The following is a 23,938-nucleotide window of genomic DNA, read 5'->3' as shown; positions in this document are numbered from 1 at the left end:
ATACTTGTTGCAAGCAAAATTAAGACATCATCTGTTCCTCCAAGCAGCTCATTTTTATCACCACAAATCATGAAAAGAAATATTTTATAATGTCCTATTCCCTTCATCTTCTGTATCATCACTTTTTGATTGTAAACCTAAAATCTGCCTATTTTTTAATTATTTTATCAACTTTTAAGCTGAAGACTGAAATATGAAAATTTAATTTTCTTAAATTAATATTTAATAACCAAGATCATCTTCCTGCTCAGAAATTCTTATACTGCTACAAAGTAAAACAATGAATTTTATAGCCTGCTTCTAATCTCTACCAGGTAAATCTATTGAGTATTTTATTTCTATCAATCTGCATAGGATTTCAAAGAAAAAAGCTTTCATTGCTTACATTTTAGAAAAGAAAAATGGGATGTCAACCTCATTATTGATTACTTGATAAGTCAATTTTCAGAGTCTTCACCATCCATTCAACACTGCAATAACCCAAAAAGTCATTAAGAAATCCATGTTATTCCCCATAAATATTGTATCAGAAACTGCTTTCTAAAACTCGTAGATCATTTAAGAGCAGATGCTCCAGTAAGTCTAGCAATCTTTTCTGTTAGTATTTTTTTAAAATATACTAATCTGTCCAATTTGCTTACCTGATTCTTTCCACTGGTACTTTTTAAATCTCAAACTACAGGTAATCCATGCTTACTGACTGCCTCATTTAATAAATGTTCAAAGTTACAAGAGTGTTTGACCTCAGGGTGAGCATGGGCAGTTCAATGTAACTCATGTCAGGGCACCTATGGTGACCAAGTGCTAAGGCAGAACTTCCTTCATACCCCCTCTCCTTCTCATAATCTACTTCCTTCCTTCCCTTCCCTTCTCTTATTTTTCCTTCCCTTTTCATTCATTCTTCTTGTTTCCCCACTTTATTTTTCCTTCCTTGCTCTCTTCCCATTTTCTTCGTTGTCTTTCCTCTCTCCCTTTCTCCTTTCCTGTCCCTTCTTGCATGCTCAAATGAAAAAGGGGAAACATTTGTCATTTCGGGTTGTTGTTTTTTTTAGTTTGTTTTGCTAGCCCTCTGCCAGTGAAAACGGAGCTCAGGAGGACCACGTGGGGCCTCCCTGGATCCCGTTTTCAGCCGCGACAGCCTCCTGCAGCCCTCTGCCAGCAAAAACTGAGTGTGGCCCTCCCAAGCTCTGTTTTTGCTAGCAGGGGCACTGCGGGCCGGTCCTTTGCTATTTCCAGGGCAGCCCCACAGGCCAGATCTAAGCATCCCATGGGCCGGATTCGACCCATGGGCCTTGAGTTTGACACCCCTGCCTTAGTGTAATACATAAACTCAAAGTTTATTGATTGGGAGCATGTAAGTGACTCTGGATGGCATATGAAAATCAAAAAACAAACGTAAAAGATAATGGCAAACTTCATTAAAAGCCAATTAAGACAAATAAAATTATTATCAAACTAAAATATATTATATATTTGAATGACCACTTCTCTCCCAATCACATTTACCCATCCCATAAAGTCTGGCAGAAAGGACATATTGTGGGTCCCAAACAGTAAGGAATGTCTGAAAGAACCAAGGAGAACCTTTTCTGCAACAGCACACACCTTTCTAAGGGCTTGCTCCTTTCACAAAGTATATTTTAAAGGAGCAATTTGGTAACTAAAGAAAAACATGCATTTTTGACTCTCGTGCTTCTCCAGTAATTTCTCCAGTAATTTTTCTCCCCATAGCCCTAATTTTTATTGGTTCTCTATAACCATAATTAGCAGCTACTCAACCCTAGTTTTAAACTTATTTCAAAATATAGCATACATATAGTTCTATCTTAAGAAAGCACAAGGAGGCCTAGTCTAGAGGGGGAGAAAACTCATGATAAAGTGCATCTTAAAACTAAAAAAAATAGTTTTATTCTAATTAACTCAAAACAGAATAGGTGTTGGCTTACCTGAACGCAGTTTCTCAGCATGCCTTGGGATAATCCATACATATGGGTTGAATCTGCCTTTCTGCCCAGAAACTGAGCCATCAATCTTTGCCACGCTTCTTCCTGTCGGGGCAGGAAGCCTCCTAGCCCCAGTCACAACGAAGGCGCAGCCATTTGATGATCTTCCTGTGGCATTGGCTCTGCCTCCCACCTGGACCCTGGACCAGATGGTTGCCAGGATGGGATGGCGTATCCTAAGGCATGCTGAAAAACTGCATTCAGGTAAGCCAATGCCTATTCTCCAGCATGCCTTTGGGATAATCCACACATACGGGACATACCAAAGCTGGCAGTCCCTATGGGTGGGAATAAGTCTGGTCCTGTGCACTCCCATCTGTATGCACTCACTGTAGCACTCTTCTGCAGAAGGCCATCTCTGGCTGAGGCATATGTGTCCAGTCTGTAGTGCTTTATGAATGGAGACAGGGAGGACCATGTAGCCCTGCAATGTCCTCAAGTGAGGCTTGCGTCACCCAGGCAGCTGTGGTAGTTGCACTTCTGGTTGAGTGAGTTGTTACACGTCTGGGTGTTGGAAGGGCCTGGGTCTCCTAGGCCTTGGCTATACAAGCCCTGATCCAGCGGCCTATAGTTGAAGAAAAAACTTTAGTGCCCATTGAAGACAGCTGAAATGAGATGAACAGGGCTTCGATTTTATGAAATGTTGATATGTGTTTGATGTACCTGAGAAGAGCCCTCCGAACATCCAATATGTGCCATCTGTGCTCTCTGTTGTATGAAGGGGTAGGACAAAAGTCGGGAAGAATGACTTCCTGAGCCCTGTGAAAACAAGAGTTTACCTCTGGGATGAAGGAGGGGTCGAAGCGCAGGACAATCCTGTTGTCGTGGAAGGTGCAGAGAGGTCTTCCCTGGTGGAAAGAGCTGCCAATTCTGATATGTGCCTTGCCAATGTAATGGCCACTAAGAAGGTGACTTTGAGTGTTAGGAAGTGTAGGCTTACTGATTGAAGAGGTTCAAACGGTTCCTGAGTAAGGGCTTGTAACACTGTAGACAGGTTCCAAGAAGGGTATCTGTGAACTATTGGTGGTCTAAGATTGACAGCTCCTTTGAGGAAGGAGCAGATGACCGGATGATGAGCTAAGGAATTCCTCTTCCCATAGTGCAACATGATGGACAGGGCTGCTACCTACCTGCATAGCATACTAGGAGAGAACCCTTTGTCGAGTCCTGTTTGTAGAAAGTCCAGGATCTGTGGCACTGAGGCTGCAGTTGGATCCGTGCCCTTCTTGGTGCACCATTGATGGAACATTTTCTAGGAAGCGTCATATATTCTGTTCAGGGAAGGCCTCCTGAGGCTTGTACTGTTTTGATTACCTTTTTTGAAAAGTTATGCTGCCTCAGGATCTGCTTTCCAAGTGCCAGGCAGTCAATTGGAGCCACTGAGGCTCCGGGTGTTCCAAGACCCCCTGGCTGAGAGATATCCTGTCCTGAGGGATCCTCCAAGGGTGGGACACTGACAGGCTCACTAGATCCGCATACCATGACCATCTGGGCCAGTGGGGAGCGATGAGGATGATTTCTGCCTGTTCTAGAAGCACTTTCCTTATCACTCCTGGTTTGAAGGGCAGAGGAGGAAAGGCATAAAGGAGACGCTTGGGCCAGCGGCTGCGAAGGGCATTTACCCCTTCTGCACCTGGCGATGGGAATCTGGAGTAGAAACGGGGAAGTTGGGTGTTCATTGGAGTGGCAAAGAGGTCGAGGACTGGCCTACCGAATCTCTGAGATATGTCCTGAAACAGATCTGAATGGAGATGCCACTCGGAATTGTCCACCCTGGTCCTACTTAGGTAATCTGCCTGGACATTTGCAATCCCCGATATGTGCTCTGCCTTGAGTGACAATAGGTGAGCCTCCACTCAAATTCCCAGTTGCTGTGTTTTGGACATGAGGGATCTGGAGTGGGTCCCTCCCTGGCGATTGACGTGTCCTTTGGCCACCACGTTGTCCATTAGGATTAGCACGTGCTGGCCGGTCACTGTGCTTTGGAAGTGTTTGAGAGCTAAGTGAATGGCTCTCAGTTCTAACCAATTCTTTATGTTGTGTTGAAGGTCTGCTGTGGACCATTGACCCTGCGCAAGCTGGGACTATAGATGGGCCCGCCATCCCAACAGACTCACATCTGAAGTGACTATGATGTGAATAGGTGATTGGTGATCACTGGGGATACCCACCACCTGAGGGAACTGAAGACATTCGAACAGAGTCAGACCCTGACGTTGGAGGTGCTGGTGCCTGCTCTCTGAAATGGTAGGAGGAACCACTGGAGAGGACTGGCGTGCAGTGCAGTCGGGGCCATGGAACTATGGCTATGTACGAGATTAATTTTCCCAGAAGCTGAGAAAGAAATGTCAGGGGAGCTGCTCACTCCACTGCGACCTGGGTGATCAAGAACCTGATGATGTCCTGACGTTCCTGGGACAAATATACCTCGCATAGATTTGTGTATATCACCACACCCAGATGAAGGAGGCGGGTGGAGAGTGTTAGCTGGCTTTTTGGAAATTGATTGAAAATTCATGATCCTTTAGGACCTGGATTGTGTAAGTCAGGTCTGATTTGGCTTGTTGGCTGGAACTGGACTGGATAAGAATGTCATCCAGATAGCACTGGACTCGCACCGGGATTGTTCTGAGGTGCGCGGCCAGTGCTGCCAGCACTTTTGTGAAAGTCCTGGATGCCGATGACAGTCCAAATGGGAGGGCCTTGTATTGATAATTGCCCCCCTGCATAATAGAACCTGAGAAACCTTGGAGGAATAGAAGGTAATGTGGAGGTAAGCCCCCATCAGATCGATGGACGTTAGGAGATCGCCCTCCCCCGGATGCCTTCCAAGATTGCAGAGACTTCATTTTGAATCTCTTGTCTTCTAAATAAGCACTAAGCTTTTTGAGATCCAGGATCGCTCTCCACACGCACATATCCCAACGTCTTGGGAACTGCAAATAGAATGGAGTAAGACCCATGCCCCCTCTGGTCCTCCAATACCGGCTCGATGGCCTGGATGTCCAGCAAATGCTGGACCACTATGTCCATGAGCCTTTTCCTTATGTGGTTCTTGGAGGTTGGGCAATGGGTAAAGGTCCTCAGAGGAATGGACAGAAAATCTAGGGTGAGACCGAATCACACTGTTTTCAGGACCAAGGAATCAGAAGTGATGGTCTCCCATTGTTCTGCAAATAGGGCCAGTCAGCTACCAATGGGAGGAAGGGTCCGGCAGTCATTTGGATCAATGGTAGGGACGACCTCCTGTGCCATGAAAGGGCCATTTAGATTGAAACTGTTGTTTGTTTCTGTCTCTAAATCCCGATCTATTTGTGAGTCTATCAGATCTGGGTTGGTAAGATCTTTGGAATTGAGGAAATTCCTGGCCTGAGTCTGAGGAATGAAATGGCTGTCTACGGGAGTAAGGAGAAGCCCTCCTGTCAGCCCTCCTGGTAAGTGAGGAGAACACCTTTCTCTTATTCTCATTCTCAGCTACAAAGGAATTCAAGGCCTCTCCAAATAGGGAAGAACCCGTACAGGGAGCAGAGACCACTTTCCATTTGGTTCTAGCATCTGCTTGCCACTGTCGTAGCCACAGATGACAAGAAGTGATGTTGGAGGCCAGAGTCCTGGAGAAGAATTGGGCTGCATGCAGGGAGGAGTCAGCCACAAATTCAGCGGCCACCACTAGTTTGTTGATGTCCTGATGCATTCTGATTTCCTCAGGGGGATTCCTAGCCTGTAACAGGCGGAGCCAGAGAAGGGACGTCCTAGTGAAGAAGAAGGTGGCTGCAGCTGCTTTAACTGCCCAGGTGTTAGCCTGGTGTGTCTTGTGGAAATTTTGTTCCACCTTTTTGTCCTCTGTCTTAAGGGCCTTTGCTATGTCACCTGATATTGCAGAGGGAGAGACCAAGAACGCTAAAGGTTTGTCCAGAGGGGGAAGTTGAAGTGACTCAAGGAGAAGAGAAGCTATATTGAAAAAAAATTATCATTACCCTCCAGAGTGGGGAAGGATCCTGGCTGTGCCCATTGCCTCTGAACTACATCCAAAAATAACTTGGGACAAGGAATCTCCTGTTGGAGAATTGTAGGTTCAGAAAAAACCCTGCTGTTAGGCCCCCAAGTGTCTGCTAAAGCAGTTGGTATAATGGGCAGAGAATCAATTTGGGCAGTGGTCCTAGCCTTGTGGAGGAGGGATTTAAACAGCCCCAGGCTAAACAGACCTTTGAAGGGGGGTTGATCAGGTAATAGGTCATCTTCTGAGAACCCGTTCTCCCTGAACCTCCTCCTCCATCCCAGATGCCCTGCTTCTGATGGAGAGGGCTGGAGAGGCCTCTTTCTGGTGCCTGGAAAAACCCATGGGGGCCTGATATTGCACTGACTGCAATGGCTGAGGATCAGATCTGGGGGAAGAAGAATGGTTCCTCCCCCTTGGGGAGGAGGCTACCCCATTAGAAATGGCCTGAGCAATAAGGGCCTTAAGAACCTCTGGTAATTCTGGAGCCACTCTTTCTGCTGAGCACATCCCCACTGCAGTTGGAGTAAAGGTGGCCTCAGGTGATCCAGTCCTGTCTCTGGTCTGCAATTCTGCAGGACGAGGAAGGATGCAATCAAGAGGAAATCTCTGAGTTTGGATTTCCTTAGCAAGAGGGATAAATTCCTGCTTCTATGCTAATGGCTGCTGAGGGGAGGGACTAACAGGCCTTGGTTGGGGGGAGAGGAAAGACCTCTCCTGGTCAGCTTGCTTCTGAGCTCTGGAGAATTGCTTTTCCATTGCTTTTTGCCTTCTTTCCTCTGCTGTTGTGGGCTTTCTGGAATAAAGAGTCTTTGCCTTTATCTTGTTAGCACCTCTTTACTTGCAGATCTGGCCTTCCTGGGACTCTGCTTGGATCGTTTAGCACTCATGGGCTCCATGCTGCAATTGCCCAGATTGCTGGGAGGAGAGCTCTCTTGATCCTCCAATCCTGCTGCTCCAAAGGGAATTTAAGGCCTGGAAGCCTTCCCTGGGCTGTGACAGTGGCGGCCCTACCAGTCTCCTGGATAGCCTGAACAACTCGCCATGCCACCGGCCGCCCTGAAAATCAGCTGGAGGTCATAAAAGCGAAAGCGGCTGCTCCGGAGCTACCCAGTTAAGCCTGGGATCAAAACAACACACTGGGGGCGATCGCGGCTTCAGTGGGCCCCCCTGGGTTGGGGGAGTCATTGGGGGCTCCCCCTTGATTGCCTGGGCTGTTAGGCCTTCAATTGGTAGTTCAGGGGGCCGCGAAAAAACAGAGCAGGCATGTTTGGATGCTTTAGGGGCTTTTTGCAAACTTTTGGGAGAATCCACACTTTAAACTGCTGCTTTCTGCTATAATTGATGGAGCCAACCTTTGCCACGTCTCTATAGGGCCAAGACTGAGTTGTGACTGGGGCTAGGAAGCTTCCTGCCCCAACAGGAAGAGGCGTGGCAAAGATTGATGATTCAGTCTCTGGGCAGAAAGGCAGATTCAACCCATATGTGTGCATTATCCCAAAGGCGTGCTGGGAGAATTAACAGTTCTTCAAGTCCATATAAAACAGAAATCTATAGTTACAGCAGTTCTCCTGATTGTAGGAGAGAAGAAATACATGAATCTCAATTTCCTTTGGTTCATTTACAATAATTTAGTATATGTTTTAGATACTTAGTCATATTAGATCAGAGTCTTTCTAAGCATTTTTCCCTTTGCAGTTTTATCAAAGATTTCCAACATGTCTTTCACCCAATGCGGATCATTTAACATTATATGCACAGGCAAAAATGGGCTTGGACAAAATCTGCAACATGCCTCTTTCTCATTTTCTCTCATTTCTTTGTTTTAGTAGATTCCTTAGTTATCAGAAAGCAATCTAAGACCATGCAGAATGAAGTCTTTGACTAACAAGCACAATTGATCCCAAATTTTCTGTTGCTTCTAAGATAGTTAAGTGAATTTTGCTTAATTTTAACCCCCTTTTTTGTCATAGTTGTAAAGTGAATCTCTGCATTTGTTAAGTTAAGGTTAGGATTAGTTATTAGTGAATTTAGCTTCCTTGTTGACTTTGCTTATTAGAAGGTTTCAAAACTCAATAACCTGATCCCGGGACACTGCAACCATCATGAGTTAGTTACTAGGGGTCTGAATTTTGATCACATGACCATAAGTCACTTTTTTCAGTGCTGTTATAACTTCTAACATCATTAAAAAACTGTCATAACTTGAGGACTACCAGTAGAGAAAGAGTGTTCAAGTCAATAGTTCACACAATCACAATTCTGTTCATTTGAACCAATGTTAAATCCTGCCTTGAATGTATGTGAAAATCTGCTAGCGAGACTGGGTGGACTTTTGCAAACAACAAGTGACAAAAGTTATATCCAAAGATTTGGGGCAGAGGGAGTCTAATATCCAACAATAATACAGAAGTTCCTCTGATCAACATGCAGTGCCATCTCTAAAGCAAATATTCCCAACCCCCGGGCCACGGCGCACTACTGGGCCTTGAGCCATTCAGAACTGGGCCACAGAAGTAGCAGGTAAGCACGTGCAGGTCCCCACTTGTGTGAAGAGCAGGCGAGCTTGTGCAGGTGTGCTCCATTTGTGCAAGCAGCGGATACATGTGCCTGCTGTTCATGTAAATAGAGCTGCATGTGCACACTTGCCCACCGCTCATGGGGAACTATCCCCTCTTCCCACCCCGCCAGTGCACAAAGCTACAAAGGTTGGAGAACTCAAGCCCATTTAAAAAAATATAAAACATGATCTTGTTTCTTCTCAGATATAAATTTATAAAATAATCTCCGCATTCTACAAATATTCAGAAATTTCAGCTTACCCTTACAGAAAAAAATGCAAGAAGATGGATGCCAAGCTCTTGCAAAGTATCGCAATGTCACACATTTCAGTGATGAAAAGATCTAAAAATCAAGGAGATATTTTTAAAAGCATAAAGGCAAAGCAAACTAATAATACATAGTGAGATGTTTTCTCTTAGAATTTTCAATTACATTTATTTATCTCTTTATAGTATTTTAAAATTCTACACATTACTGTAACAGTACTGTAACTCTGTACAATTTATGAGTTTTATTTTTAAAGCATTTTAAAAATTATGAAAAAATTATTCTTTATTAAGATTTTTTTAGAAATAAACAAAAGACCATCATGTTTCAGTTATTTCTAGACTGATATTAAATAGTCTGTACTGGAAAAGAAAATTGCAAACTATTTTCCAAGATTCAAGTTGATATTCATCGCTCATACCTTAGAAGAGAGATCAACAACCAGATTCAACTGGACTACATTTTCTAACAGTATTTATTATAGCCCATGTTGATGATTAGAATTTATTCATTATTCATGAAAATTAGTCATCTGACACTTTTTATTTCATGTAAAATAGGGGTGTCAAACTCAAGGCCTGTGGGCCAAATCCGGCCCACAGGGTTCCAAGGGGCCACCTTGGAAACAGCAAAAGACTGGCTCGTGGTGCCTCTGCCAGTGAAAATGAACCTCGGGAGGTCCGTGTGCCCTCCTGAGCTCTGTTGCTGGCATAGAGCTGTAGGAGGCTGTGGCAACTGAAAATGCAGCCTCCTGAGCTCCATTTTCACCGGCAGAGGGCTGCAGGAGGCCATTGCAGCTGAAAACGCAGCCCCCCCAGTCCCATTTTTGCTGGCAGAGTGCTAGCAAAACAAACTACTAGCAAAAATGGCATTTGATCACAAGGTAAGGAGGCGTCAAGTAATGTTTTCCCTTTTGCATTTGAGCATCCAAGAGGGGACAGGAAAGGAGAAAGGGAAAGAGGAAAGACAAAGACAAAAGGAAAAATGATAAGAGAGCAAGGAAGGAAAAATAAGGAAAGAGGGGAAGGAAGGAAGGAAGGAAGGAAGGAAGGAAGGAAGGAAGGAAGGAAGGAAGGAAGGAAGGAAGGAAGGAAGGAAGGAAGGAAGGAAGGAAGGTTATGAGAGGGAGGGTTTATATAGTTTTATTTTTTAAAAACAAAAATACCAATCTCTATTCATATTAACAGTGTTCATGTCATTATTAATACACACCTCTCCTTTTATACATAAACATCAGCTCTTATTTCTATCCAGGAAGGTCTGAGGGAAGTCCTGCCTTAGCACTTGGCCACCAGCAGTCCTGCTGCCCTTTCATCATCCCCTTGTCTCCTTCTCCTGATCTCTTCTGGTGGTCTCCCATCCTATCACTGAGGATGCTTTGGTTACAAAGCTGGGTCTCCTTGCGTGGAGAGAGAGTGGGCCTCCCTCTGACCCACACACTTTGCCCTCCCACACACACCATGAGCAACCTGGCCAAGGAGAGTGAAAACAGCAGCAGCAAGGAGGTAAGCGCAGGTGAGCACCCCCTTGGGGAAGCAGGGCTGGGTAGGCTGTGGGGTCCCAGTGCCCTAGGAGCTCAAAGACTGGGCTGGGCATTTGCCCTCTGCTGCCTAGGGCTCTGGACAGCCTGAGTTGGCATCCTGAGGTCCTCATCCTGATAGGGATGGTGAGGGTCCCCTGGAGCAGTGGTCACCAACCGGTGGGCCATGGCCCATTGGTGGTCTGTGAGAAAATTTTGGTGGTCTGCAGAAAAATGTCACCCTCAGAGCACCCCCCAAAGCAATTAATCCAGGCTGCACAGGAACACAAGGCTGCGCCACCCACATGGCCCGCAGGAACCCTCCCCGCCCACTCACTCCTTACCTGGCAAACTTGCCTGCAAAGTTGCTATTTTTCTTTTTTTTTCCCTGACCATCAGCTGTTCTGCTGTGCCGGGAGATTTAGATTAGCTAGAAAGCAGAAAATAGTTGGATTTCTTGCTTTCTAGCCAATCTTTAGATCTTCAGCTCTGCTTTTAGGCAGAGCTGAACCTTTCTTAGGACTGAAGCTTCTATTGTTCAATGCAGGTAGCCGATGGCAGAATCATAGATCTCTAAGTGAATCTGTGATTCTGTGAACAAGTCAATCTGCCTGATTTTGGGTAAAAGTTGCTTTTTTTAATTAAAAAATCAACATTTACATACATGATGTGTTGTGAGTTAATTTTGTGAGTTTGCTTGCTAGCAAATTTTATGTGACAGACTCAGGTAGCCAATGGCAGAAACAGATCTCTGAATGAATCTGTGATTCTGTGAGCAACTCAATCTGCCTGGCTGCTTTGCTCTTTTTTTATAAAAAATTCAATATTTACATAAATATTTATAATATTTACATATAAGCCATGCCCAGCCAGTCACATGACCAAGCCACACCCACAAATTAGGCCACACCCACAGAACCAGTTAAGAAATTTGAATCTCACCCCTGCCTATGTGTGTGTGTGTGAGAGAGAGAGAGGGGGGGGGAAGAGGAGGGGGGTTAGATCAGATCTCTCCCCCCCCCCCACCGTCAACAAGCCACCATTAGTCAAAATTCATATTAATGGTCCCCAGGATTTAAAATTATGAGTTTTGTGGTCCCTGAGGTCCAAAAGGTTGGCGACCCCTGCTCTGGAGGACAAGGGTTTGGCAAACTCCCTGGTCCCGCCTTCCTCTGCTGGAGACAATGGTTTCCCCCAGCTCTGCCTGGGACACCACAGGTGCCCCTGACATGAGTGCTGTTGAGATGGCCACACACACCTCAGCCACACACCTCAGCCACGTCCACCCCCAAGGTCAAACACAACCCTGATGAAATCAAGTTTGATACCCCTGATGTAAAACAATACACAAAACTTCATGTACCAAATTGTTAATTTACCAGATGTCAATGCAATGGATTTTGCTCAGAATTTACTAATTTTCTGTATCAATTAGCATCAAGTGTTTAATTACCAGATTCACAAATGACAGAAATTGTCAATAGAGAATATTTGTAGGTTGTAGGTCAGGGTTGATATAAGGGATCCTTAGTGCTCTCTGAGCTTGCTCGTTTTCCTGCAGACATTACCCAAATATCATATGTGCTCGTGAGGAGTGAGGTTTGCTCCCATTTTATATTCTAATGGCTTGCCCTTTTTATGTTGGTTTGAGTGGTCTTGATGGTTCTTTGGTTGGGCTCTTCAGTGTTAGCTTGTTTTGCAGTTCCAAAACATCTCCTTTCCAGCATTCAGGACCCAGATAAGCAGAGATTAACATCACACCAAAAACTAAGTAAACAATAACCTAATCAAGGAACTGCCAAACAAGCAAACAGTAAACAGCCCAACCAAAGAACCACTTGGACCACTCTCACCAACACTGACAGGGCAAGCCATTAAAATATAAAATGAAAGCAAATCCCATTCCTTATTAGCACTGAAGATATTCCCTAGTTTGGGTAATGAAATTTTTGTAAAAAAGCAACCAAGCTCAGAGAATATCAAGGACACCCACCCCCCTTAAATAAAATGGTTCACAAAGATAATTGTGAACTGTAGAATTCACCACTGCGTCATAATGCATCATTTATAAAATGACCAGTTGTTACAAGTATCTCTATAAACACAAGCAGCCTATTTATCATGTCACTCTCATCTAGGAAATATAAAGACACTATTAGCCCTGTTACACATGAACTTCACAGTGACATTGGGATAATCACTGTGGGAACAAGATTTCAGACTAGACAGGTCTGTACAAATTTCAGTTGGTTGGTTAGTGAAGAAGTTTGAGGTTTTAATGTTGATACCAATTAACGATAATTGGTTTTGGATCAAATGTGGCATACACACACACACACACACACACAATCTTAAAATAAAATTACAGAGATATATGTGGGAGAGACAAAATCAAAATTGCCCAGAAGAGGGTGTAAGAGGCATATAAACAAAAGCTAATAAAAATCCTCCTAGCAAGAGATATAGTCTAGAAATGCAAAGGTAGACAACCCCCTCAAATTACCTTCCTACTCTGAATCTGACCTTTAAAAGAAAAAGTCATCTCTGCAAAAAAAACAGCAGAAAAAAAATCATAAACTCTTCATTCTATAAATGTGCTAGATCAGAACATCAATCACTTGGATTAGGACGTGCTAAACTCTCTAGCATTTAAGCATGCCTTATGGAAAAAATGCTCAGCTAGATATATGCTCAAAAGCTAACTAATATTAGAATCTAGGTGTTAGACCACCAGGAAATACCATTTGTAAATTAGACTAATATTTTAAAAAAATCCAAAGAGAAGACGATGAAAAACCATTTTGCCAAGAAAACTACATAATTTTGAGAGGATAACAGGAGTTGTGCTTGAATCAAAAACTTTATGCTAAAATTAGAGAACATGAAATAAACTGTGAAATATAATTCTTCAATGTTATATTACTATTTGTTCTTATACTTAGATTGTGAATGATGAATTTTACATTATAAACAATGAACCCATAAATATTCAAACACATCCAAATTCATTCAGCACAAAGTAAGTACTTTGTTAGAGGAATCCCCGCTAAAGTGGGTTACCTTATGGCCCATTACTGAGACACTCTGTGATACTCTGCAAAAAAAAATCAAATTAATTCAAAATTAATAGGAGACAATTATTCAAATAATAAGCAGCTTTCCTTATTTTATATATATTGAAAAGTGATGCAGGTTACAAGCTTTCACTGAAAAATATATAACATTCCGAAATTTCTATGGCCTCCCGACTGCAAATCCATCACCCTAACCACTATCATACATGCCACTTTCTGCAACTAAGGATATAGATATACTAATCTATCATAAACTATCCAAAAGAATATAGTAGTTCAAGTGTTGGAGGGATACTGTGGAGACTCTGGTTCAAATCTCTCCTCAGTGGCAGTAACTCACAGGATAACTTTGGACCAATCACTTTTTCAACCTGACCTTCTTCACTAGTTGGTTGTAAGAAAAATACACTGCTCAAAAAAATAAAGGGAACACAAAAATATGACATCCTAGATCTGAACGAATGAAATATTCTTATTAAATACTTTGTTCATTACATAGTTGAATGTGCTGACAACACAATCACACAAAAATTATCAATGGAGATCAAATTTAGCAACCCATGGAGGTCTTGATTTGGAGTTACATTCAAAATTAAAGTGGAAAAAAACACTACAGGCTGATCCAACTTTGATGTAATGTCCTTAAAACAAGTCAAAATGAGGCTCAGTGTGGCCTCCACGTGCCTGTATGACCTCCCTACAATGCCTGGGCATGTTCCTGATGAGGTGGCGGATGGTCTCCTGAGGGATCTCCTCCCACACCTGGACTAAAGCATCCCCCAACTCCTGGACAGTCTGTGGTACAATGTGGTATTGGTTGATGGAGCAAGACATGATGTCCCAGATGTGCTCAATTGGATTCAGGTCTGGGGAACGGGCAGGCCAGTCCATAGCATCAATGCCTTCATCTTGCAGGAACTGCTGACACACTCCAGCCACATGAGGTCTAGCATTGTCTTGCATTAGGAGGAACCCAGGACCAACCACACCAGCATGCGGTCTCACAAGGGGTCTGAGGGTCTCATCTCGGTACCTAATGGCAGTCAGGCTACCTCTGGTGAGCACATGTAGGGCTGTGTGGCCCCCTAAAGAAATGCCACCCCACACCATTACTGACCCACTGCCAAACCGGTCATGCTGGAGGATGTTGCAGGCAGCAGAACGTTCTCCACGGCGTCTCCAGACCCTGTCACATCTGTCACATGTGCTCAGTGTGAACCTGCTTTCATCTGTGAAGAGCACAGGGCGCCAGTGGCAAATTTGCCAATCTTGGTATTCTCTGGCAAATGCCAAACGTCCTGCACAGTGTTGGGCTGTAAGCACAACCCCCACCTGTGGACGTTGGGCCCTCATACCACCCTCATGGAGTCTGTTTCTGACCGTTTGAGCAGCCACATGCACATTGGAGGTCATTTTGCAGGGCTCTTGCACAAAGGCGGAGGTAGCGGTCCTGATGCTGGGTTGTTGCCCTCCTATGGCCTCCACTCTCCTGATGTACTGGCCTGTCTCCTGGTAGCGCCTCCATGCTCTGGACACTATGCTGACAGACACAGCAAACCTTCTTGCCACAGCTCGCATTGATGTGCCATCCTGGATGAGCTGCACTACCTGAGCCACTTGTGTGGGTTGTAGATTCCGTCTCATGCTACCACTAGAGTAAAAGCACCGCCAGCATTCAACAGTGACCAAACCATCAGCCAGAAAGCATAGGAACTGAGAAGTGGTCTGTGGTCACCACCTGCAGAACCACTCCTTAATTGGGGATGTCTTGCTAACTGCCTATGCTTTCCACCTGTTGTCTATTCCATTTGCACAACAGCATGTGAAATTAATTGTCAATCAGTGTTGCTACCTAAGTGGACAGTTTGATTTCACAGAAGTGTGATTGACTTGGGAGTTACATTGTGTTGTTTAAGTGTTCCCTTTATTTTTTTGAGCAGTGTAGGAGAAAGCAACACTAGGTACATTATCTTGAGTTCCTGAGCAAAACACAGAATAATAAATCTAAGAAATAAACAATGTTCAAAATCTCTATCAGAAAGAAACTCCAGAAAAGAAAAATAAAAGCAAGCACATGAAGGACTGTTCCTGGCCCCATTTCTACCATCTGCAATATCAAAAAACCCTAGAAGACAGAAGATTCCAATTATTGTTGTTTTTACATTTATAATTTCTTATTTTTTGCACTGCTATTGAAAAAGCTAATGGATAAAGTACTTTGATAGGATTTGTATTCCAAAATAATAATTGAAATAAATAAGCTTCACATTACTAATACAGTGAATCTGTTATTAAATGCTTAGTATATCCAATATTAGAACCCAGGGCATTCACTGAAACTAGGAGATACAAGAAAGCCTTTTTCAAATAATAGTCAAATAATGACCACAGGGGTAGATGGATTCATATATGATGGTGGTACACTACCTGCTACCTTTAAGGGCCATATACTATCTCCTACATTAGAGGCAAAAAAAAAAATTAGCTCGTGGGAAGGGATGGGGATCACATCATGCCTGCAAGTTTCACTTGTCACCTATGTAAATACAAAAAACTGAAATACTTATGCTTTTACCTGATTTCATGTACCGGGAACCTCAATTTAAGAGATTTCCATATGCAAAGAACAAATTTCTATCCAGATATTTCCCTGAAATAATAGAAAATGGCATCTGAAGTAGTTTGGGTGAAACAAATAGATTTGTTAGTAGACATTCAAGCATAATGGATATGCTCTTCCCCTCCATTTAGGCTGCATGATATTTCGTGCTGAATTTAAACTGCTGGTTATGATTACTTTATATTGATTTCAACAGTAAAATTTAATATCTAAATCTAAATGTTTTAACAAAACAGTATTTAACTGTATCTCATTATGTGCTAGAAGACTGTCCAGTTCTCTGAATAAACATTGAAAGAATAACTTGAGGAAATTCGTTCTAATGCCTTATATTCTACCAACAGTTGTAGATATCTCTGTTAAACCTATACTGAATTTCATAAGTACTTGTATATCCAAAATAACAGGTACTACTGATAATAAGAGCCTCTTAATAGTTGCCAAAGCACCAACTTTAACCTCCACTCCTCCACTGGCTTGTTTGGCAACTGTCTAGCTTTTCCTAAAGAAGCTATTTGGATAAGCACGAAACGTTTCGAACCAAAAAGAAAAGAAGAAAAGTCCAGCTGCCATGACTCAACTTCCAGATAACTGTACATGGATGACTGAGAATATTGACATATTTCCCTAAATACTTATCATAAAGTGAGAGTTCCTATTTCCTTTCTCAAATATTTGTTTCTGCTATTTTGATTTCTGAAAGATTGAAAAAATCAATCTCCCTACTTTTTGTCTTACATTAATGTCAGGTTTTGGAGAAAAGTCAAAAGCTTGAATTGATCTTGTTGCTTCTAACATCCTTCCAAAGCTAACACAAATGGCCATTTCTTAACATCACATCACATCACTGAAGAAAGTTGGAAACAGCCAGAGGAATTTGCTTTTAGTTTTAAAGATGGACATTGCAAGACAAGATGAACCTGACTGTCTCTTGAATTCTGACGAAGATCACCGCTTGTCATGCTTGTATGATTTGCCTACTGCTTAATAATTTGCAGATTTGATTAATCAATTTTTATATTTTATAGCATTTGTAAAGCTGATTTCCTGAAAATTTCATTTACATTTTGGAAAACGGAATGTTAAACAGATGTACCATTGCCACTTTAACAAAAGTGTCTTATATTACTTTTATAAAATTACTCCATCCATGTTATGATTTATATTAGAATTATTTTGTGTCAATATTTCTAAAATGTTTATGATAGCTAACAAAAACTGCCCAGATGTATTTTTCTAGATTGAAAAGTTTTTTAAAAAAAAAGTTGTAAGATTGTATTTAAATATTTTTAGCATTGGTTATATAATATTCATTCAGCATCAAAATCAAAAACTTTTAAACAAGACATGAATTCCTGTAGTATCAACTGATTTATTGAAAATTATACAAAGTGTAAAGTTATTTCTATTATTTCTAAAAGTTGGATTCCACATTGGGAAGCAACAGAGTCATCTTATCAATTATAAATATTTATTCCCCCCAACAACTGCTAACTATTTTACAATTGTACAATTACTTATATAAATATCATGATTATATTATAAATTCTATTTCATAAGCTTATTGTAGCTCTATAAATATTTACTGCAGAATAAATTATTTCAGTGTATGATAAATTGCAGGAACTTCACAATTGCATCACAACAATTCTTAAGAGATTAGCAAACATGACAAAATAAATGTTTAGGCCCACTTTGATAGATGTACATACTTATGAAGTGAAATATTAGATCATAATTTAAAAGAATGCATTGCAAGACAATCAAGCAGATGCTGTCCAGATGTTTCGAATTCATGGCCCAACAACTGTAGCCAGATATGGGAGCTGTTTTTGGAAGACACTAACTGGCCTATACTTGCAGCTATAATATTAGCAAATCAGAAATCATCTACAATTAATATAACTTAGAGGCAATTAGGCCTTTAGTTAAAGTGCTTGGAACAGAGTAATGTATGGAGTGCAAAGTATATTATTAATGAATCTGGTAAACTCAGTATGAAACAAAAATTACATATGAATAAAAACCCATTCAGGGATTTATACATTTTTTTAAATCTAACAAATTGAACAGTGGTTTATATATTTGTCTTCTAAAACTAACAGCAGGAAAAATCTGAACATAAAACATAAGGAGTTGTAAATAATAAAGGCAAATCCACAAGCATTACCAAATATTTGCTTTATTGTTTTCATTATTAAAATTATTTTATTACAAGAATTTCATCAAAACTACCAATTTTATTTGCATACCAAACTTTAAAGTCCTATTAAAACTGGCAAATGAAACATTTTAACAGTTGTTAACTGAAATGTTGTACATTCTCTTCCAGAAAAATACCCATCAAAGTTAATGGGATTTAGAAGTATGCATAGAATTTCACTGCAAGTTTAGGTACTCTTATTTTGGATCAAGAATTGTTAGTGAGACTTCAGCTTAATGCTTCAAGCATAGATAAAAGCTTGTTCAAATATACTATGTTAATGTAATATGGTACGCTACAAAGTATCTGCTAAAAGTTCAAGTACTAATACTATATAACAGAAAACTTACAGCAAGTTTTTACTTGTGATGCTACAATTTCAATTTGTAATCTCTCTCAATCTTTCTTTCTTACTTACTTACTTCTCTCTCTGTATGTATGTATGTTCTAGTTAATTACAAAAAAACCCCATTCATTATAACTTCACAAAATAGAAAATCAAGGTCTGTAGTTATAACAAATATTTAATATCAAAAGCAAAACAAAGTAGAATTGTCCACATATTAATTAGCCTTTTGGTCAAGTATGTATGAATAGTGCTTGTCAGCAACGATCTAAATATATGGTAAAATGAATATACTATGCAATGCAGACTTTGAGAAATGTCTAACTGCTGGTATCTAACAGTGAATATACACTAATTATCATCAAAAACCTAATCTAAGTACACCCACCACTGGCCTATTTTAATCTACATTTAAAACATTTTCCTCCTACTTTTCAAGCAAACCCTTAACAGTGGAATTGCTGGATATTTCACATTGAAGAATACATATGGGAAGGTTTCCACACCCTTTTTTAAACACCAGAGTATTTGATGGGGGGGGGGAATTAAAGCCAGCAAGCAACCGGTCTCTGAATTACGTCTCTCCTGCCATTTCCAGACTTCTATCTAGGGCTTTTCCTTGAGAGGAAATCCAGGGGTTACCGAGACAAGAAAGAACATGAAGAATTGTAGTAAGCAACACAGCCCGCCTAACCTCCTGTTTCAAACTACATTACATCCACCCTACGGAGCTGGGGGAGGGTTTAAGGAGGAAAAAGTAGGCCACTCACATCTTTAAAAGAGGAAAGTTTGCTATGGCGAGATTTTGGGAGGTGGTCGGAGAGGGGAGGGGGGAAACTGAAGAAGAGAAAGATAGGAGTATGGAAGCCTGGAGAGAGCAAAGCAGAAATAATGGAGAAGGGAGGGCGGAGAGATCGAGAAAAGAAGCAAGGAGGAAAGGAGAATTTTCCTCCTTCCTGCCTTCTTCCGTCCTCCCCTCTCCCTGGGGAACCGTGGCCAACTGGCAGCCGTCGCCGTTGCTATTAGAACCTGGTAAAATAAGCTCCGAGCCTCCCGGCTGGTTTAGGCCTTCATCACCTGTCTGGGACCAGAGGCAAGCAACGCTTCCAACCCTTCCCCCTCCTCCTTCCCGGGTGTGTAGGTATGGAGAGGGCTCCCACAAGGAAGGAAGAGGAAAGAAAAGAAAGCGGAGCTCTTGACCTACCCAGCAATCTCTCCCTCATGAGTCTCGGCCGAAGGCGGCCTCAGCCTTCCTCGGAACTGGCAGGAGCCGGTAGAGCCCGGACCTATGCAGCAGCAACACCCGGCTCCGAAACCCCAACGCCGCTGCAGCTATGGGTTTGGGTGTAGTTAGTGAAAGGGGGGGGGAGGCCGGTGTAGATCGAGAGGAGGGCTTTTACAAGGAGGAGCGGCTTAATTTCTCCTTACCTCGGTCTCCGGCTTTTCCACAGCGAGAACAGCAGCATTCCCGGAACTCTCGCTCCGCGCCAGCGGCCGCCGTTCCCCTCCAGGTCGCAGCCCCTCTCACAACTCTCGCCCCATCTTCATATCTCCTCCCTCCTCTCTCGGTGTTCCCGGCTTCGTAATGGCGGCGGCTGAGCCTCCCCAGCACTGGGTTCGCTGATGGACCCACGTCTCTCCCTTTCTCTCTCTCTCTCTCACTCTCACAGAGACATTCGGCGCCCCCTCTCCGTTCCCCGCCCCCACCTCGAACTTTACCTCAGCAGCTTTCCCTGCCTTCCCTCCCCCCCCTGTTCTCGCCCGCCGCCGCCACCGCGGCTCTGCGCGCGCGCGCCCCCGAGGCCTACCCCGGGTGCGCGTGCGCGGGAAGGACCTTCTAAACGTTTCCGTTTCTTTTACTGGGCCCCTGTCGCCGTCGTCGTCGTTAGGTTCCCTCGAAGCCCTGCCTACGCAACATGCGCGTGAGAGAGAAAGAGAGCGAGAGAGCTTCGTCTCGGGCGCGAGCTCGTCCGTTTTATGTATATTAGTTCCCTCTCCTCCCGCGCTCCCCACCCCTCCCCCCGCGCGCACACACACACATACACTCCCACGGCTCGCTGAAAGCGCCACTTTAAAGGGGTTGAGGGGCGGGTGTGGGGAGAGAAGATGACAGACTCCTCGCAGTTCTCGTTTCGGACCGACTGAAACTGGTAGAGAAGGAGCAACGAAACGTTTGGATACGACCGTTCGTTAAAAGCTGTGGTCCTTAGAAACCGACGGAAATGTATGTGACTCTCTAGGGAAACGAATAACCTCCCCCGCCTACAAAATCTTCCGCGATTAAGATGGTACATAAGCAGAAATGTCAGTACGCCGAGAGTTACATCCGAAGAGGCGTTTCTTCAAACGTCTTCCAACGCCGACTGGTCTGCGTGATTTCTCTTTACACGTTACTTTCTGAACACGTCTGTCCTTCGAAGCAACTCCTCGACTCACCACGGCCCTCTGGAGAAGGTGAAGGAGACCAAATGGCATGCCTGAAACTTATACAGGCACAAGCTTAATAGCTAAATGGAAGAATTCATGAATTTTCTCACCCAAGCTACAGCAGGGGCTGGTTCATGGTTTGAGGTGCGCTGGAAACAAGTTTCCTTCAACTGGATCCATGGCCATCCATCCAGGAGGACTTCCCTCACAACAAGTGGGCTGAGCCCCTGAAGAAATGGCACATCTTCGGGTATGCCTGGCAAGGCAACTTTGAATGGATAGAGAAGAAAAGGGAACTAAATTCAGCTCCTCCGTGGAGGGGAGAATTTAAGCAGGGTTCATTTCACCATAGGCATCACTTAGCTTAAGAAGTTCCACAGAATTTGCAACTGTGTGGTATCGTGCTTTCTGCAGTGCTGGCGCTCACTGTACACAGTGTAAATTCAACAGAATTGAGTTTTTGCTGCTAGACGAAAGTAATGCTTCATATCTGGGGGAAAATGAGAAGACCGGTTGCTTGCTGGCTTTAATTCCCACCCACCCCCATCAAATACTCTGGTGTTTAAAAAAGGGTGTGAATGCATCAAAACCAAACAAAATAATGCACTGCACAAGTTTTTGTGGTCACAATTATAACAAAATTAATAGATTAGGGTTGTAATTAATACCTAGTCACTAGGCATGCATTTGCACAACTCGATATGTTCCATTAAACTCAAAAATGCATCCTATTGTAGAAAGTTACCTGTTACTCATTATAGACATCATTCCATTACTCTTGCAGTAAGATATATTGAATTTATGGTATTTGCTGTTATAATTTAAACATTTAAGGAAACTATAACATTTATAGAATATTTGCTTTGAAAAAAAATGTTTCAATGTGTTATTGATTAAAGCAATTTGTCAGGCTAGCAAAATAACACAAAGCTATTAAGAATATGTTTTGGTCAGTAATAGAAAGATATCCTGTTATATTGATTAAAGGAACAGGTCCCACTGAATCTTGCTGTGAGTGTCATGAGTCTCATATCTCATATATTGCATTACTGAAAAAAGTTTAAATATTTTAAATATTAATAGAACTGTTGTTCAACCTGCACCTTGACAATATTTATGATTTTTTTAAACTTGATGTAGAAGTTGTTTACGCTTATTAACTTTTTTGCTTGGTCTGTGAAAGGATGGATTGAAAGATGGAGAATTGCTTCCATTGCAAACAGTACAACTTACCCAACACAATATTTTGAAAACAAAAATTATTTTGCAAAGAAAACTTGGGAACTAGGAAGATAACAGTTGATGAAATCTCAACTATAACATTCCCTAAACCTCCTGTGAGAGAGACAGCTTGGTGTGGCGGTTAAGGTACCAGGCTAGGTATTGGGAGACTGTAAGTCCTGCCTGAGGATTGATGCCAGATGGGTGACCTTCACTCAGCCCTAGGAAGAAGGCAATGGCAAACTACTTCCGAAAAATCTTGCCAAGAAAGCTGCAGGGATTTGTCCAGGCAGTTGCCAGGAGTCAAAAATTGTCATGAAGGCATCAAAACAAATAAATCCCCCTCCTCTACTCACTGCTTAGCAATAGAGAAAGTTCCTGGACATGAATGAAATATGAATTAAATAGACTGAGAAAGCAGAAGAGACAGAGGCCCAAATAGGATCATTGAAGGATAATGTTTGTATAAAGTAGGTTGACAGCATATTAATGAAGTAGCTTGGAGTACTGAATACAAAATTGTTTGTACAAGTCCAAGAAAGATTGAATAGCTGTAACTTAGTGGATCCTGTGATCCAACGAAGACATTGAACACTGAGGAACAGAATAGTCTTAAATATAAAATATTCATTGGAGAAAGTCAATTTATTGTTTATAACATGTAAATACATACTTTTCACACACACTATCCTTTACAGTGATTTACAAAGAAAGATTATTGTCATCATTTAAACTGAATGATTTACTTTTTTAATACTATTCCAACATACTATTTCAAAATGATGTTGGCAGCTGTGAATGACAGAATTATCATCACTCTTTACTCTGCCGTTAATCTTTCTAGGAGAATGATCAATATCTTTTCAAATAAAATCCATGCATTTAAAAATGCTCACTGGTCGAGTCTTATTGGCAGTGGAGTGGAAGCACATTTCAATATATATGTAGGTAAGACTAACGGCTGAGAAAGATAACTTTGATAAGAAATTTGAAAAATGATAAATAATGCAAAGTTGTATTATTAATGCTTAGTTTCCAAGGAACCATGAAGGAATACATGATAGCATTTTGCTACTGAGAAGTGGGTTTTAGTATTCATCTCTAGTTGTCAGTGGAGATTCTCAATCATTCAGGTTGTGATTGTCCCAAATGTGCTTTTTCCTGAAGGCAACTGGTTTTCCTTGGAAATCCAAAAAGTCCAATGCCTTTTGGAAAAAGCATTTTGGAACATCCATCTCCAGAATCATCTCTCTATATCATTGGCAAGGCAGAAACAATGTCCTTATCATAGATTGCCAAACATTAGCTGTATTATTACACAGACAATAAATTAAACTGGAATATTATTACATGTTTCTGAATTGGATTTTTTAAAACTTCACCAGAAATTGAACACTTAGCAATTGTGGACTTTTGGGGAGGAAGAATTGGTATATAGTGTAGAAATAGAATTTCTATATGTGAACAAAAATGCCTATATGTTTACAGGTTACATTTTATATTATATTACAATTTCACTAATTTAGATCTTGTTGTGCTGTAATAAAGCTCAAAGTAACAGATATGAAATTGGACATATTTTATGGAGTCCTTGGTGCTCTCTGAGCTTGTGTGTCCTTAAAGATATTACCCAGCTAGGTAATATCAGTATAATTGAGTATGAAGTCCTAGTTTATATATAGTATTTTGCCCTCTCAGT

The 23,938-nt window shown here is 42.0% G+C and overlaps 1 protein-coding gene across 6 annotated transcripts in view; it reads right to left on the bottom strand.

The window, feature by feature from the left end:
- The window catches only part of ARHGAP5 (Rho GTPase activating protein 5), a 50,434-nt gene extending 30,044 nt beyond the window's left edge, over positions 1-20,390 (bottom strand). The window contains exons 1-3 of one of the 6 annotated variants that reach the window (XM_087951798.1): positions 15,998-16,094; positions 13,409-13,442; positions 8,823-8,904 (exon numbers count right to left, since the gene is read on the bottom strand). The gene's annotated coding sequence lies outside the window, so the exon portion shown is untranslated. Of the gene's footprint in view, positions 1-8,822; positions 8,905-10,692; positions 10,779-13,408; positions 13,443-15,997; positions 16,095-19,795; positions 19,951-20,019 lie in introns of those variants that run through there. The other 5 variants (XM_026664514.2, XM_087951799.1, XM_087951800.1 and 2 more) reach the window with 5 other exon arrangements.
- Positions 20,391-23,938: the final 3,548 nt, after the last annotated feature.

The sequence above is a fragment of the Notechis scutatus genome, chromosome 1 (genome assembly GCF_049901735.1).
Source record: "Notechis scutatus isolate UNSWTSFEM ecotype Mainland chromosome 1, rNotScu1.2, whole genome shotgun sequence".
In the NCBI taxonomy this organism is placed as follows: domain Eukaryota; kingdom Metazoa; phylum Chordata; class Lepidosauria; order Squamata; family Elapidae; genus Notechis; species Notechis scutatus.
The sequence above is the reverse complement of the archived record's forward strand: the minus strand, read 5'-3'. Positions and strand labels throughout refer to the sequence as shown.